Source organism: Priapulus caudatus, unplaced genomic scaffold (genome assembly GCF_000485595.1).
Source record: "Priapulus caudatus unplaced genomic scaffold, Priapulus_caudatus-5.0.1 Scaffold906, whole genome shotgun sequence".
In the NCBI taxonomy this organism is placed as follows: Eukaryota; Metazoa; Priapulida; class Priapulimorpha; order Priapulimorphida; family Priapulidae; genus Priapulus; species Priapulus caudatus.
In genome coordinates, this window is record NW_014577967.1 from 30,038 (window position 1) to 36,952 (window position 6,915).

At 42.1% G+C, this 6,915-nt stretch overlaps 1 protein-coding gene across 1 annotated transcript in view; it reads left to right on the forward strand.

The window, feature by feature from the left end:
• Nucleotides 1–6,915, forward strand: part of LOC106814335 — a 29,856-nt gene that overhangs the window by 1,553 nt on the left and 21,388 nt on the right. The gene's annotated exons all lie outside the window — the stretch shown is intronic.

Here is a 6,915-nt window from a genome sequence, read left to right on the forward strand (position 1 = left end):
GACAAAGGTTAAGTGGAAGAATGTTCTAAGAACCACCACCGCAACGTCCAACCTGCTAGCATGCGGACGTGGATGTTAACGGATATGATGATGATGATGATGATGATGATGATGATTGATGATGATGACTCACGCACGCATCAATGAAGATACGAGATATGTCATGCTCGTGACAAAGAAGACACAAGTTATACTCATGCTCTTAATGATAGCGATAAAAGTTATATTTCACATTCGTGATGGTGGAGAGATTACAAGTTATATTCCACGCTTGTAATGACTGAGATACAAGTTATATCCCACGCTTGTAATGACTGAGATTACAAGTTATATCCCACGCTTGTAACGACTGAGATACAAGTTATCTCCCACGCTTGTAACGACTGAGATTACAAGTTATATTCCACGCTTGTAATGACTGAGATACAAGTTATATCTCATGCTTGTAATGACTGAGATACAAGTTATATCCCACGCTTGTAACGACTGAGATACAAGTTATATCCCACGCTTGTAACGACTGAGATACAAGTTATATCCCACGCTTGTAATGACTGAGATGACAAGTTATATCCCACGCTTTGTAACGACTGCAGATACAAGTTATATCCCACGCTTGTAACGACTGAGATACAAGTTATATCCCACGCTTGTAACGACTGAGATACAAGTTATATCCCACGCTTGTAATGACTGAGAATACAAGTTATATCCCACGCTGTAATGACTGGATACAAGTTATATCCACACTTGTAATGACTGAGATACAAGTTATATCCCACGCTTGTAACGACTGAAGATACAAGTTATCTCCCACGCTTGTAACGACTGAGATACAAGTTATATCCCACGCTTGTAATGACTGAGATACAAGTTATTATCCCACGCTTGTAATGACTTGAGATACAAGTTATATCCCACGCTTGTAATGACTGAGATACAAGTTATATCCCACGCTTGTAACGACTGAGATACAAGTTATATTCCACGCTTGAAACGACTAACATACAAGTTATATCCCACGCTTGTAACGACTGAGATAACAAGTTATATCCACGCTATTGAAACGACTAACATACAAGTTTAATTCCACGCTTGTAATGACTGAGATCCAAGTTATAATTCCACGCTTGTAACGACTGAGATACAAAAGTTATCTCCCACGCTTGTAACGACTGAGATACAAGTTATATCCCATGCTTGTAACGACTTGAGATACAAGTTAATATCCCACGCTTGTAATGACTGAGATACAAGTTATATTCCACGCTTGAAACGACTAACATACAAGTTATATCCCACGCTTGTAACGACTGAGATACAAGTTATATTCCACGCTTGAAACGACTAACATACAAGTTATATTCCACGCTTGTAATGACTGAGATCCAAGTTATATTCCACGCTTGTAACGACTGAGATACAAGTTATCTCCCACGCTTGTAACGACTGAGATACAAGTTATATCCCATGCTTGTAACGACTGAGATACAAGTTATATCCCACGCTTGTAATGACGAGATACAAGTTATATCCCACGCTTGTAACGACTGAGATCCAAGTTATTCGCCATGCTTGTAACGACTAACATACAAGTTATATCCCACGCTTGTAACGACTGAGATACAAGTTATATTCCACGCTTAGGAAAGACTAACATACAAGTTATATTCCACGCTTGTAATGACTGAGATCCAAGTTATATTCCAGCGCTTGTAATGACTGAGAAATACAAGTTATATTCCACGCTTGTAACGACTGAGATACAAGTTATCTCCCACGCTTGTAATGACTGAGATCCAAGTTATATTCCACGCTTGAAACGACTGAGATACAAGTTATATTCCACGCTTGAAACGACCGAGATACAAGTTATATCCCACGCTTGTAATGACTGAGATACAAGTTATCTCCCATGCTTGTAATGACTGAGATACAAGTTATCTCCCATGCTTGTAATGACTGAGATCCAAGTTATATTCCACGCTTGTAATGACTGAGATACAAGTTATATCTCATGCTTGTAATCACTGAGATACAAGTTATATCTCACGCTGGTAATAATGGAGATACAAGTTATATCTCACGCGACTGAGATACAAGTTATCTCCACGCTTGTAACAGCAGGAGAAACAGGGAGAGGCATGTCAGACGTCATCAACTAGTGTTGGGAATCGTCAAAGTTTTCACGCTCGATCATCATTTTGCTGCAAAATGATCGATCATGATGACAGATCCTTGCCTTCAAAACATGCCCGCACGAACATTAGTTTTTGTCTTTTTCGCGAGAATTAGAAATGATGCATGATGTTAGATTTGAAACGATTCACGGACCCAGCTTTAGATGAGCTAATTGTAACTGGATGGACGGCAGTGGGACTTGTTGTTACCTTTTTTTCCAAGCAGGTCTTGAGGTAGTGTGTCGCCGATAGCTGACCAGTTCTGCTGGCCACTCCTAAAATAAACAAACAACATCTGTCAAAATTGTGTCCTGTTGCACGCCCCTACCTGCCGTATTTTCATGAATATTGGGGTGAAAAAGATGTTTACCTGTGCATCAAGCTGTACAAGTTGACTTCTAAAAGTAAGTACAAAGTGAGTTTCATAACCTTAGACACATCCTTGATGCTCCTTTGTAGCATTTGCTGGCTATAATGTAGAAAAATAGGCAGAGGTCAGAAATCATATATCATATTGACATCCTCATTCAGGAATTATAATTATAATTTAGATAACTACGAATGAGGATCAATGCACTGAGTAACTTAACCAAATCACCAGTTGATGAAGAATGCAATCATGGTCAATTCAAACGTGTTTTGCATTTATTAGTATACAGTGTGCATATAGTACGGTATCAAGCACTAACCAGCTTTTTCTCCTGGTAATTATTTATATACGGCTTTTAATTTCGCACAATCCGACAGTATCTTTAAATAATGGCATTTTTTCTCCATATACATTTGTTTGTAGTTGCGAAATCTTGTCAACTCCATAGATAGGACTATGAAAATAAAGCTAGGAAAAATATGAGCAAAATAGCATATAGGATAATAATGATGGAAGACCAAAATAAATTGTTTAATTGCAGACAAACATTCATACCGTAAATACATAACAGAGGTGATTATGGGATAGCATTTATCCGCTGTACTCACTGTCTATCCTGCCTGGGACTTATGTGTACCGAAGTCATTGCTGGTAAACCTAGGAGGAGGTGGCCAACCAACTGCATCATATGGATTCCGCAACACGGCCCTCTAGCAGCGATTGAATGAAAGTCTGTGGCCGGTGTTGATTGGTTGGTTGGTAGCGTTGGTAGCGTTGGTAGCGTTGGTAAGCGTTGGGAGTGAAGGGGCAGGCATTGACAGCTGAGGGTGAGGGGTTGGCAGGTAGAGGGCAGCACTGAGACGCGAGCAGACGGTGTGACATGCTAGTATCGCTGTCCACCATGGAGCTCCCGGACACACCCATGCCGATCCCACTGTCAGTCGCGCACCACTGCCTGTAGAAACACGAGATAGATACACTACGTCATGGATTGTGAAATGATACCCAACACCTCTTTGCATTATGGACAATGGATCTGTACCTGAGTACTAAAAAAATGCAAAAATGTTAAAAATATAATTCACTAGCTGATCATTTCGTTAGACGCTGGCACAACCAATATTGTTATCTTAGAACATATGAACTTAATTAAAATTAGTTTTGTATAAAAGCACGTAACATATACGCATTCCGTACACAATTATGCTTGTTTACAAATCAACCAGCATGATTTTTAAAATTCACATTTAACAAAACGTCACCAGTAGCTATCTAACCATAACTTAAATGGCAATTCTAATCTTACACAGTAAACATACCTTCGTCCACGCTTTCGCATAAGTCAATGACATCTATAACATTTTTCTTTACTGGGCCTTCCTGCAATTTGCAAATATAAAGATAGTATTCAAACAACAAGTTATTCAATAAGTTAATTATGCTGTCTAGAAGATTCAATGTTTGGAAACAAGATAAACACATTGTATTTTGAATCTTGGGTCTTGAACACTGAACCTTCTGCATGTTCTTAAATGGTAATATACATGTACAGATAATCTGGACCCGCAGCCACCCTGAACATTAATTAAAATTTCAAAATTGTGTAGAGATACAACACATTATTACACAGCCTCAGGGTAGCTCTGGAAATGTAGGCTCCACCATTTTGCACTGCAAGTGCAGAGCGATACAATTGACAGGTGAATGCTATAGCCTATACGTAGGGCCTATGCAATAATCCTACTAGTACTATACGCTATAGTGTTACTACTACTACTAACTAGTACTAGAGCTGAGAGGGTCTATGTCCCTCGGGGTACTGCCGGAACGTACCCTAGTACGGTCCGGTATACCGGAACGTCCCCTAGTACTCATCTAATATGCCGGACCGTACCTCGCCTACTCCACTAACGAGTCTGGGAGTCGCCTACGCCTACTCCCTAACCCTAACCATATCAAATAGTGACCAGGGTACCCAGGGTACGTTCCGGCGGTAACCTGGAGGACATAGACCCTATGAGCAGTACTAGTAGTAGTACTAGTAGTATTATTACTACTACTACTACTAGTACTAGCTCTAGTACTATAGCCGCGTACAGTTGCCGCTGGGCTATAGCATCAGCCATTACGAGTGCTCGGGACAACTTACTCCAGCCAGTCAGCGGGAACCATGTATTTCCACACGTGGAGGGATGAGCGGGTTGTGTTGGCTGTGGACAAAAACATTGTGTTATCAAGTAACAAATTAAAATATAGTAATTTGTTTATCTTTCAAGACAAAACTAATATTACAATCTTTTTTGATCGCTAATTTGTTACTTGACAACAACGTTTTTGTCCACAACCAACCCAACCGCCCACCCCTCACGTTCAGAAACATACTAGTTCCCCGCTGACTGGCGCTGCTGCAGCGCAGCCAGAAATGGCCGTTTGAAGTTCGCAAATCGAATGTTCGTTTACCAGAAATACCGCAAGTAGACCATTTCAACGATAGTTAGAGGTTAAATTTTAGTAGCTGATATAACTTAAGGCATATTCACTTCGGATAAAAGGCATTTATTGCCTACCACAGACATTTTATAGCCGGGTATAAGCGGGTCTAAGTTGGTCCCGCGCATCCCTAATGGCTTGTTCTATAGCCCAGTGGCAACTGCACGCGGGCTATAGTACTAGAGCTATACTACTGCTGAGAGGGTCTATGTCCCCCAGGGTACTGCCGGAACATATCCTGGGTACGGTCCGGTATACCGGAAAGTATCCTGGTACTATCTAATATGCCGGACCGTACCTCGCCTACTCCACTAACGAGTCTAGGAAGTCACCTACGCCTACTCCCTAGCCCTAATCCTAACCTTAAACCTAACCTAACCATATCAAATAGTTACCAGGGTACGTTCCGGTATACCGGACCGTACCCAGGGTCGCTACAAGCGTGGGATATAACTTGTATCTCAGTCATTACAAGCGTGGGATATAACTTGTATCTCAGTCGTTACAAGCGTGGGATATAACTTGTATCTCAGTCATTACAAGCGTGGGATATAACTTGTATCTCGGTCGTTTCAAGCGTGGAATATAACTTGTATCTCAGTCGTTTCAAGCGTGGAATATAACTTGGATCTCAGTCATTACAAGCGTGGGAGATAACTTGTATCTCAGTCGTTACAAGCGTGGAATATAACTTGGATCTCAGTCATTACAAGCGTGGGAGATAACTTGTATCTCAGTCGTTACAAGCGTGGAATATAACTTGGATCTCAGTCATTACAAGCGTGGAATATAACTTGTATCTCAGTCGTTACAAGCGTGGAATATAACTTGTATCTCAGTCATTACAAGCGTGGAATATAACTTGTATCTCAGTCATTACAAGCGTGGAATATAACTTGTATCTCAGTCATTACAAGCGTGGAATATAACTTGTATCTCAGTCATTACAAGCGTGGGATATAACTTGTATGTTAGTCGTTACAAGCATAGGATATAACTTGTATGTTAGTCGTTACAAGCATGGGATATAACTTGTATCTCTCCACCATCACAAATGTGAAATATAACTTGTATCGCTATCATTAAGAGCATGAGGTATAACTTGTGTCTTCATTGTCACGAGCATGACATATCTCGTATCTTCATTGATGTGTGCGTGAGATCATCATCATCATCATCATCATCATCATCATCATATCCGTTTAACATCCACGTTCCGCATGCTAGCAGGTTGGACGTTGCGTGGTGGTTCTTAGAACATTCTTCCACTTAACCCTGTCTAGCGTGTCCTCATCTGTGAGGTTCCACACTCTCATATCCTCCTTAACAAGCTATTCCCACGACTTTCTGGGTCTTCCTTTTCTTTGACATCCATCTACATGGAGGCTGGTGCCTGTGTTTATCCATGAGCCGCTCCGCTGTACCTGGCCATACCATCGCAGACGCCTACGTCTAAGGGTGGATTCCAGATCTTCAATCGTAAGCCTCTCACGCAGGATACCGGAGCTGACTGATGTATAACTCGATAACTCGTTTCTTTCTGCAGCACGTTTCGCTCGGCATGCCACGGAGGCCGCGCGCTCCGTACAGGCGTCTGCTGGAGCAGCGGCGGGGGCCGGACTTTGCCGCTGCACCGTTGCGCACTGTCATCCAGCCATCATCGTCGTCGTCGTCGTCGTCGTCTCTACGAAAGTCCCCTGTCCGGTCGCCGCCCGCAGTGGTGGCGCCACCGCTCATGCAGCAGGTGAGCGTTCCGCTGTCACGCGGCTCGAATTTCGCTAACGGTGATTGCCGTCGTTTCCCACCCTACTTGTCCTTCTTTACTCACTGACTACTTGTCGTTTTCCTTGCTTGCGGTTCCCCCCCCCCCCCCCC